Raw genomic sequence first — 11,581 nt, forward strand, 5'->3', positions numbered from 1 at the left:
AGTGGTAGCGCGGTTCGACCTAGATCGCTACTACTATGTGTAGCCTATCGGCTAAGCCGTGGGAATTTTAGTAGTAGCGCTTTTATCTTCAGGCGCGCTACTGCTACTACTGTATCTGTAGCGCCGTTTACATCGGCGCGCTACTGCTACTTAGCACCAGTGTGCTTTTTTAACACGCGCTACTGCTAAAGTTCTGTGTATAAGGTTTTCCCTAGTAGTGTCAGGCTCCATATTAATTTTGGGCTGACATAGAGTGGGACTAATGCCCTTAAGATCATCAAGAGTATATCCAGTAGCGGCACAGTGCTTCTTCAGAGTTTTCAATAATCTCTTTTCTTCATGCTCTGAAAGGTTAGCACTAATAACAATAGGATATATCTTCTTTTCATCAAGATAAGCATATTTCAAACTATAAGGTAATTGTTTAAGATCAAACACGGGATCACCCTTGGGTGGAGGAGGATCCCCAAGCATTTCAACAGGCAAATTCTGTTTCAAAATAGGCCCTTGATTAAAGAATATTCTATCTAATTCCTTCCTTTCATTCTTAAACATATCATTCTCATGGTCTAGCAAATATTGTTCTAACGGATCAGTAGGAGGCACGGCAATAGAAGCAAGACCAATAATTTCATCCTTACTAGGCAATTATTTATAGTGGGGTTGTCTACGAAATTTAGAGAAACTAAAATCATGAGACATATCCCCAAAACCGACAATAACAATATCTTTCTTGTAGTCTATCTTAGCATTAACAATGTTCAAGAAAGGTCTACCAAATATGATGGGACAAAAGTCATCATGTGGGGAACCAAGAACAAGAAAATCAGTAGGGTATTTTATTTTCCCACACAAGACTTCAACATCTCTAACAATCCCAATTGGTGATATAGTATCTCTATTGGCAAGCTTAATAGTAACATCAATATCTTCTATTTCAGCAGGTGCAATATCATTCATAATTTCTTGATATAAAGTAAAAGGAATTGCACTCATACTAGCACCCACATCACACAAGCCATGATAACAATGATCTCCTATTTTAACAGAAACTACAGGCATGCAAACAACATGTCCATGTTTATCTTTATCATCAGGTTTGGCAATTCTAGCAACTTCATCACAGAAGTAAATAACATGCCCATCTATATTATCAACCAAGAGATCCTTAACCATAGCAATACTAGGTTCAACTTTAATTTGTTCACGGGGTGTAGGTGTTCTAGTATAACTCTTACGAACCATAGTTGAAGCTTTAGCATGATCCTTTATCCTAACAGGAAAAGGTGGTTTCTCAATATAAGCAGTAGGAACAACATGATCTAAATTATAAGTAATGGTTTCTTCTTCAACTTTAATAGGTTCTACTACTTTTAATTCAAGGGGAGGATGATATTTAAACGACTTCTCCTTAGGGAGATCAACATGAGTAGCAAAAGATTCACAAAAATAAGCTACTATCTCAGAGTCAAGTCCATATTTAGTTCTAAAATCACGAAAAGCATCGGTATCCATGAAAGATTTAACATAATCAAACTTAAGGTTTATACCCGACTCCTTACCTTCATCGAGTTCCCAATCTTCAGAGTTGCGTTTAATTCTTTCCAATAAATCCCATTTGAATTCAATAGTCTTCTTCATAAAAGAACCAGTACAAGAAGTATCGAGCATGGATTAATTATTACGAGAAAGCCGAGCATAAAAATTCAGAATAATAATTTATTTTGAGAGCTCATGATTGGGGCATGAATATAACATTGAGTAAAGCCTCCCCCAAGCTTGAGCGATACTTTCTCCTTCACGAGGCCAAAAATTATATGTGTAATTCCGATCATGATGAACTAGATGCATAGGATAAAACTTCTAATGAAATTCCAATTTCAATCGATTGTAGTTCCAAGTCCTAATATCATGGCATAGCTTATACAATGTCAATGCCTTCTCCTTCAAAGATAAAGGGAAGACCTTCTTGACTTCATCCTTGGGCAAACCTGCAAACTTTAATAATCCACAAACTTCAACCACATAGATTAGGTGCATATGAGGATGTAATGTTCCATCTCATGTATAAGGATTAGCTAGCGGTTTCTATATCATACCCGAAGGAATTTCATAATAAATATTTTCAATAGGTGCAATAGGTTGGGCGGAAACTCTTTTCTCTTCCGGTCGGGGTAAAGATACCCCAAACAAACCCCTTAAAGGATTATTTTCCATAGTAACAAGTGATAGTAAATTTTAGCACACTTTATAAATGTTTCCTTACCAAACTCCACTTACCAAAGGTGCTTCACTCCCCGGCAACGGCGCCAGAAAAGAGTCTTGATGACCCAAAAGTATAGGGGGTCTATTGTAGTCCTTTCAATAAGTAAGGGTGTCGAACCCAACGAGGAGCAGATGGAAATGACAAGCTGTTTTCATCAAGGTATTCTCTGCAAGCACTAAAATTATCGATGACAGATAGTTTTGTGATAAGACAATTCCTAATGGGTAACAAGTAATAAAAGTAACTAAGGTGCAGCAAGGTGGCCCAATCCTTTTTGTAGCAAAGGACAAGCCTGGACAAAGTCTTATATAAAGCAAAGCGCTACCGAGGACACATGGGAATTATTGTCAAGCTAGTTTTCATCATGCTCATATGATTCATGTTCGTTACTTTGATAATTTGATATGTGGGTGGACCGGTGCTTGGGTGTTGTCCTTCCTTGGACAAGCCTCCCACTTATGATTAACACCTCTCGCAATCATTCGCAACTACGAAGAAAGAATTAAGATAAATCTAACCATAGCATGAAACATATGGATCTGAATTACCCCCTTACAAAGCAACACATAAATTAGGGTTTAAGATTCTGTCACTCTAGCAACCAACATGTACTTATTACTTCCCAATACCTTCCCCTAGGCCAAAACAATGGTGAAGTGTCATGTAGTCGACTTTCACATAACACCACTAGAGGAGAAACAACATACATCTCATCAAAATATCGAACGAATACCAAATTCACATGATTACTTGTAGAGAGACTTCTCCCATGTCCTCAGGATCAAACGTAACTAATGACAAAGCATATTCATGTTCATAATCAGAGGAGTCATAATTATCATTGAGGATCTGAACATATGATCTTCCACCGAATAAACCAACTAGCATCAACTACAAGGAGTAATCAACACTACTACCAACCCACATGTACCAATCTAAGGTTTTGAGAAAAGATCAGATACAAGAGATGAACTAGGGTTTGAGAGGAGATGGTGCTGGTGAACATGTTGATGGAGATTGACCCCCTCTCGATGAGAGGATCATTGGTGATGACGATGGATTTGATTTCCCCCTCTGGGAGGGAAGTTTCCCCGGTAGAACAGGTTCATCGGAGCCCTAGATTGGTTCTGCCCAAGGTCCGCCTCGAGACGTTGACGCTTCGTCCCGAAAACTTCCTCCTCATTTTTTCCAGGTAAAAAACCTTCATATAGCAAAAGATGGGCACCGGGAGCCTGCCAGGTGGGCGACAAGGTAGGGGGCGCACCCCCACCCTTGTGACTACCTGGTGGGTCCCCTCAGGTGCTTTCTTCCCCCAATATTTTATATATATTCGAAAATAATTCTCCATTAAGTTTCAAGACTTTTGGAGTTGTGCAGAATAGGTCTCTCGGATTTGCTCCTTTTTCAGTCTAGAATTCTAGCTGTCGGCATTCTCCCTATTCATGTAAACCTTGTAAAATAAGAGAGAAAAGGCATATTGTACCATAATGTGTAATATCACCCATAATGCAATAAATATCAATATAAAAGCTTAATGCAAAATGGATGTATCAGGTACAAGCAAGTCTTGCATCTATGCACATGCACAAACAATCAAACACTTGCACCCAACGCGATAAAGGGGTTGTCAATCCCTTCACGGTCAATTGCAAAGGTGAGATATGATAGATCTAGGTATAAAATATTATTAAAATATAAAAAAAATGTAAATAAATTGCAAGATGATATTTTTGGGTGTTTTGGTTTATAGATCTGAAAATATATGATGGAAAATAGACCCGGGGGCCATAGGTTTCACTAGAGTCTTCTCTCTTGAACGCAAATAATATAGTGGGTGAACAAATTATTGTAGAGCAATTGATAGAAAAGCGCAAAGTTATGACGATATCCAAGGCAATGATTATGCATATAGGCATCAAGTCCGTGTCAAGTAGACCCACTCCTGCCTACATCTACTACTATTACTCCACACATCGACCACTATCCAGCATGCATCTAGAGTATTAAGTTCATAAAGAATGGAGTAGCGCCTTAAGTAAGATGACATGATGTAGAGGGATAAACTCAAGCAATGTGATGAAAACCCCATCTTTTTATCCTTGATGGCAAAAATACAATACGTGCCTTGCTACCCCTACTATGTCACTCGGTGAAGACACCGCAAGATTGAACCCAAAACTAAGCATCTCTCCCATTGCAAGAAATACCAATCTAGTTGGCCAAACCAAACCGATAATTCGAAGAGGAATACAAAGATATAAAATCATGCATATGAGAATTCAGAGAAGATTCAAATAATATTCATAGATAATCTGATCAGAAATCCACAATTCATCGGCTCTCGACAAACACACCGCAAAAGAAGATTACTTTGGATAGAACTCCAAGAACATCGAGCAGAACATGGTATTGAAGAACATAGAGAGAGAGAGAGAGAACAAGCCATCTAGCTACTAGCTATGGACCTGTAGGACTGAGGTAAACTACTCACGCTTCATCGGAAGGGCAATAGGGTTGATGTAGATGCCCTCCGTGATCGAATCCCCCTTCGGCAGATCACCGAAAAAGGCCCCAAGATGGGATCTCGCAGGAACAGAAGGTTGTGGCGGTGGAAAAGTATTTTCCTGGATGCTTCTGAGGGTTTGGGAATATTTGGGAATTTATAGGACTCAGAGGGAGGTCGACGGACTCCCAAGGGGCCCATAAGCCAGGGGCGCCCCCTAGGGCGCGCCCCTACGGCTTGTCGGCGCCTCGTGGGTCTTCTGACTTCATCTCCAAGTCTCGTAGGTGTCTTCTGGTCCAAGAAAAATCATCGTAAAGTTTTATTCCGTTTGGACTCCGTTTGATATTACTTTTCTACGAAACTCAAAAATAAGGAAAAACAGAAACTGGCACTAGGCTCTGGGTTAACAAGTTAGTCCCAAAAATAATATAAAATAGCATATTAATGCATATAAAACATCGAAAACAGATAATATAATATCATGGAACAAACAAAAATTATAGATATGTTGGAGACGTATCAAGCATCCCCAAGCTTAATTCCTACTCGTCCTTGAGTTGGTAAATGATAAAAACAGAATTTTTGATAAGGAAAAACATGATAAAAACATAATTATCCATGTAATTTTATTTATTGTGGCATGAATATTCAGATCCATAAGATGCAAAACAAAAGTTTAATATTGACACAAAACAATAACACTTCAAGCATACTAACAAAGCAATCATGTCTTCTCAAATAACATGGACAAAGAAAGTTATCCCTACAAAATCATATAATCTGGCTATGCTCCATCGTCATCACACAAAGTATTAAATCATGCACAACCCCAATGACAAGCCAAGCAATTGTTTCCTACTTTTGATGTTCTAATTTTTTTTCAACATTCACGCAATACATGAGCGTGAGCCATGGATATAGCACTATAGGTGGAATAGAATATGGTGGTTGTGGAGAAGACAAAAAGAGAAGGAGATAGTCTCACATCAACTAGGCGTATCAACGGGCTATGGATATGCCCATCAATAGATATGAATGTGAGTGAGTAGGGATTGCCATACAACGGATGCACTAGAGCTATAAGTGTATGAAAGCTCAAAAAGAAACTAAGTGGGTGTGCATCCAAATCGCTTGCTCATGAAGACATAGGGAAATTTGAGGAAGCACATCATTGGAATATGTCGTGGTTCTAAGTCTGACAGTAGAATGGGGGTAGGAATGTAGAGGTAAGATCCTAGCAATGGAGGAGTTGTACACGCAGGTTTAACGAGTTCAGGCCCTTCTCAGAGGAAGTAATAGCCCTACGTCTCGGAGCCCGGAGGCGGTCGACTGGATTATGAGCGTGTGTATTACAGGGGATGCGAACCCTTGTCCCAGAGGAGGGGGATGGCTTATATAGAGTGTGCCAGGACCCCAGCTCCCCTCCGTTACATAGGATTCAATGTACATAAAGGGGTGGGATTACAGGTAACGCCTGTATTGAAGTGCTACAAATGATCATTAAATATATGAGTAAATACCTGACCGTTGCTACGTAGAGCGGCTTTAGGTCTTCTTATATGTCAAGTGGTTTCATGGTCGAGTGACCCGGATAAAGAGAGATCTCCGAGTGAATGGTAGGTCGAGTGGACTTCACTCGACACCTTTGATGGATCCCTTCTTCTGATTCTTGAACTTATTTTGTTCTTATGACAAGGACCTTAGGTAGGACATATAGGTCAGGCCTATTACCCTACCCCAGGTTCGTGTCCTCATCATTAGCCCCCGAATGGATCGAGGTTTGAGTGAAAAAAGAAGGATGGAGTTGACCTTGCTTCTGATCTGGCTTTGCCTTGTCTTCATCTCCCGGTGGAGGCCAGTTGTTAGAACTTCAGCTTCGTTTCAGTCGCCTTGATCGATTAAAAAATTGCCGATTGGCTTATACGATGACATCTATCGAGTGACATCTTTGACATGATATCTATGGCGTGATCGGTTGTAGAGGATCCCGGATTTCACGGGATTCGAAATTTTGGTGGAAGCGCGCCAGGCGGAGCACTCTGTGGTAAGTGAAGTAGATAAATAGGATGTTTTGATTTCCGCGCCACCTTTTTCGCCACGTATCCCATGTGCGACTGTTGGGGGAATTTAACAGGATCGCTCGGGTCCACGAGCCAGCCACTCGGAAGCAGACCTTTGCATTGTGTGCGTCCATTTCCCTTCTTCTTCCCCTCGCATCTCCACTCCGTCCAGCCCAACTGCTCTCGATGCCGCAGCTCCGCCGCTATGGGGAAGGACAAAACGGCGGCGCTAGAGCGTGCGAAGAAGGCGACGGGGGCGGCGAAGAACAAGAAGATGAATCGGGGGTCTTCATCACGCTCGGGGCTGCCATCGGGTTGGATCCAAGGAGATTGGATCTGATCTTCGCTTTGACAGGAGGACTTGGATGATATGGCAGAGCTAGGGCTGATCGTCCATAAGTCTGCGCGTCTGCCGAGGTGGGAAGCAGAGCCGCAGCCGCGCCCGGGTGAGTGTGTTTTGCTCGCCACTCATGTCGACCGCGGCTTCTCGCTTCCACCACACCCCCTCTTTCGAGTTTTCCTGAATTTCTTTGGTGCCCAACTCCACCATTTTACTCCCAATACCATCACATATCTTGCTGCATTCGTCTCATTGTGTGAGAATTTCCTGGGGTACCGACCGCACTGGGGTCTTTTCAAGCACATTTTTACCATCCGATCCCAAACTGTGAAGAAAGCGAACTCGAACGATGAGAAGACCCACGTTATTTAGATGTGCGGGGGTCTGGGCATTCAGAAGAGGAAGAGGAGTTCTTTTCCCCCGATGACACTTCCGGAGTCAGTCAGGGGCTGACAGTCAACCTGGTTCTACTGCTAGGATATCGTGACCCCAGGCCAGTCAACCGGGCTCCCCCCTTTCTCTTTTGACCGCGTTCAAACTCCATCTTCATTGAAAGTGACCGCTGTGGAGAAGGCAGAGACAGGCATGCTAGTCGAGAGAGTAGTCAAACTGATCAACCAAGGTGTCACCGGTATGGATCTGCTCGAGGTGTTCCTCAGTCGGCGGATCCAACCTCTCTAGGCTCGTGACCACTCCGTGTGGATGTACTCCGGGGCTTGCGACACTGCTCGGGTTCAGCCGGAGGAGGTGGAGGCCAAAACAGTGGCCGAGTGGTTGATGGGTATCACCGGAAACAAGGACAACCCCAGAGGTGATAGGAGAGTTGACCCTTTCAGCAACAACAACCTGCCAGATAAGGTCTGGTCATCGTAACTGAGTTTTTGAACGTATTTTCCGACTGACTGTTGATCCGATTGATGTATGATCGGTCCCTTGTTTCACAGATCTACACGAAGATGTATTCAATTCCCAATGGTGAACAAGCTCTGGAGCAAGACCACGAGGGCGAGGACAGTGCCGAGGAGAGCAGCAAGTGGGAGTTCCCTGCTGACGATGATGAAGACGAGAGCGACGAGTCGGACGATGAGGAAGTGGCCGACTCACCGCCTCGTTCTGAACGTCGATCGAAGCTGCGCCATGATCCCGTGAGCAAGCGCGGCAATGTTGTGGCGTCGAATGATCCATCTCACAAGCGCTCCTGGTCCTCGACTCCAGAATTGAGTGAGAAGGTCACCAAGCAGCCCAAAATTAATCCTTCGAAGGCTCAGAAGACCTTGCCTAGAATCAAGATGGACTTCCCTGTTGCCTCTGGGTAAACGTTCTTCTTGTATTTACTTGTTCCGACCAATTTCCTGTTCCGACCGGTTTTTCTTGTTCTGACCAAGTGGATGAGGAACCTATATAGCCCGACCTCTGCTGCGACTGATATGGATATTGACAAGACTCCAGCCGACGAGGAAGCTGACGACACCGTCACCTCAAAAGCCAGTAAGTCTGTCTGATTCGAATTCATTAGGTCGACTGGTCGGTTTGTCAATTATCCTTATGGCTTTCTCTATTTATTGTAGTTCCACGAGACATTGTTGTTCCCCCGGACGATGAAGAAGAAGTACCTCTGAGAGGGAGGAGGAGGAAGGACAAGGAACTGGGCGGGAGGGCGCCTAAAGTCCAGGTTCTTCGGTCGACTGTGACACCTGGGACGACGGTCGAGCGATCGACGGATCTGGCTCGAACTAACGTCACCTTCGCCATTCCTCTGTCGATTGATTGCCCCTCAGGATCAGCTGCTCAGACTCCTGCTGCGCCGATACAACTCTCTGCCTCAGATCTGGCGGCTGCTTCGATTGCTCTGCCTTCATCACTTTTTACTGCATATCAAACTCTGGACGATCCGCCGGCTGCTGCCAAGGAAGCTCTTCATCAGTCGAATCTTGTGATGGGGCAAATGAAAGTGCTGCATGAGGCTAGTTAGATAGCCTTCAACGCCGGAGCTGCTCTGCAAGCCAATTTCTAGGTTAGTTGATTTTCTGATCGACCATATTTTCTTGTCTGGTCACCTACTGGGGTGTGACTGTTTTGAAATTGTATTTCTCTTTGTGTCAATTCAAGCTGAATCTTTGCACTAGTGGGGGCATGCTGAGTGCACCCACTAGGTGTAGTCCCCAAGACCAGAGTTGACTGTGGGCAGTCGACTGTGGTATGAGAATAGGAACTTTGTTTTTTTTGCAACTCGAACTAGGCAGGCCACGCCGAGTGGAACCAAAACTAGTGGGGGCACGCTGAGTGCACCCACTGGGTGTAGTCCCCGAGACCAATGTTGACTGCGGGCAGTCGACCGTGGTCTGAGAATCTGAACCTCTCTCTTTTTTTACAAAATCAGTGGGGGCACGCTAAGTGCACCCACTGGGTGTAGTCCCCGAGACTGCCATTGAATGTTTGATTCGGTGGTAGTCTTAGAGTAGTTATCATTGTGATGTCTTCTATCTCTGTCGACTGATATGGCTTTAATTGCAGAAATCTTGTGATCTTGGGGCTCAGCTTTCTGCAATGAACAAACAGCAAATCAGCCTCAACCTTGATCTGGAATTGGCCAAGAAGAATCTCAAGACCGCTCATGACAAAGTAGCTGTCATGGGAGGTAACCAATCGCTAACTGTATATCCCACTGCTGGCACTTTTCCTTTCCATTTTTTGAACCGAGTGACTCCACTCGAGAAGATGTACATAGTGAAAACTGCCAACTCCAAGCCCGTCTAAAGAGTGTTATTTCTTTAGAGAAAATGAAGCACGCTTTGGAGAAGAAGGACATGGATCTTGCTTCAGCACAGAAGGAGGCACGCGATAAAATAGCACTTGCTGACAAGAAGCTTGCTTTACTCGGCAAGTTAGAAGAAGAAAACTCCAAGCTGAAGACTGCTGTTTCCGACGCCAATCAGGAGGTCAAGCAACTGAAGAAGGACAAGGAGAAACTGACCGACGAGCTTGGGGGTCTCAAGGCCAAGAATGGCGAACTGGAGTCTTATCTGGGCTAGCTTGCTGCAAAGCTGGTTTTGAAACTTGAAGGTACTGATTAATTTGTCTTATTTCTGTCGACTGTCAAATCTAATTATACAGTCGACTCATCACTCGACCGTGCAGAATTTTGCCAAGACTTTGAAGCAGAAACTGGGCAGGTCGAGACGGGTCTTGATCCCATAAACTGTCCAGTCAAGGATGATGTTGTGATGACCGTGCTACGGTTGGAATCTCGTATGGACAGTGTGGTTGCTTATCTTGCCCGCCTGAAAGCTGCGATGACTCGGGTTGATGCTAAACTCTGGCCTCAGGCGGAACTGTCTCAAGACCTGGAGTCCTTGATGACTCGACTAAATCAAATCCCCGAGCGTGTGCAAGAATGGAAGAAGTCATCCGCTCGCTGTGATGCTGATGTCGCGTTGTCTTTGGTCCGAGTGCACTGCAAGGACGTCAGAGAAGACAAGCTGGCGGAACTCAAGGTTGCTAACACGAAGAGGCACACTTTCCAGTCTTTCATGGATACCTTCCTTGAGGCCGCCACTCACATTGCAGACAACATTGACCTTGACAATTTCTGCGACCCAGCCAGTCCTTCTCCTGATGCGTGACCGAAAAAACATTATGCCTCACTTTTATTTGCCTCAGAATGGTGAGTGATTATGTAACCGTTAAACTCCTTCGGGCTTGATGCTCGAATACTTTTGATCTGTTGTCCGGTACTTTAGGATTTATCCGAACTTGGTTTATTTCCGAATATGCTTGCGCTTGCCTTCGAGTGGACTTTGTTCTTCGCTCGAAATAATCTTTGTGCTTGAGATGTAGCTCTAAGGTGATGACTCCAGTCGACCTGCACTTCATCGTCCTTGCGGATAGGGACGGAGCACGCATTGCAGTCGACCACCATCTCGTCGTCCTTACTGATAGGGATGGAGTGCACATTGTACTTGTGGTGTAGCTCCGAAAGAGAAGGTTGCAGTCGACCTGCACCTCGTCGTCCTTGCGGATAGGGATGGAGCGCACATTGTACTTGTGGCGTAGCTCCGAAGGAGAAGGTTGCAGTCGACCTGCACCTCATCGTCCTTGCGGATAGGGATGGAGCGCACATTGTACTTGTGGCGTAGCTCCGAAGGAGAAGGTTGCAGTCGACCTGCACCTCGTCGTCCTTGCGGATAGGGATGTGTTTCGAACTTAGGCGAGTACTGAACTGCGGCTAAGCCCCCGAGTGGGAGGGTTGCTCTCCACTCGGTAGGATTTTTCAAACTTAGGCGAGTACTAGACTGAGGCTAAGCCTCCGAGTGGGAGGGTTGCTCTCCACTCGGTAGGATTTTTTCAAACTTAGGCGAGTACTAGACTGCAGCTAAGCCCCCGAGTGGGAGGATTTCTCTCCACTCGGTAGG

The sequence above is a fragment of the Triticum dicoccoides genome, chromosome 4A (assembly GCF_002162155.2).
Source record: "Triticum dicoccoides isolate Atlit2015 ecotype Zavitan chromosome 4A, WEW_v2.0, whole genome shotgun sequence".
Taxonomy (NCBI): Eukaryota; Viridiplantae; Streptophyta; class Magnoliopsida; order Poales; family Poaceae; genus Triticum; species Triticum dicoccoides.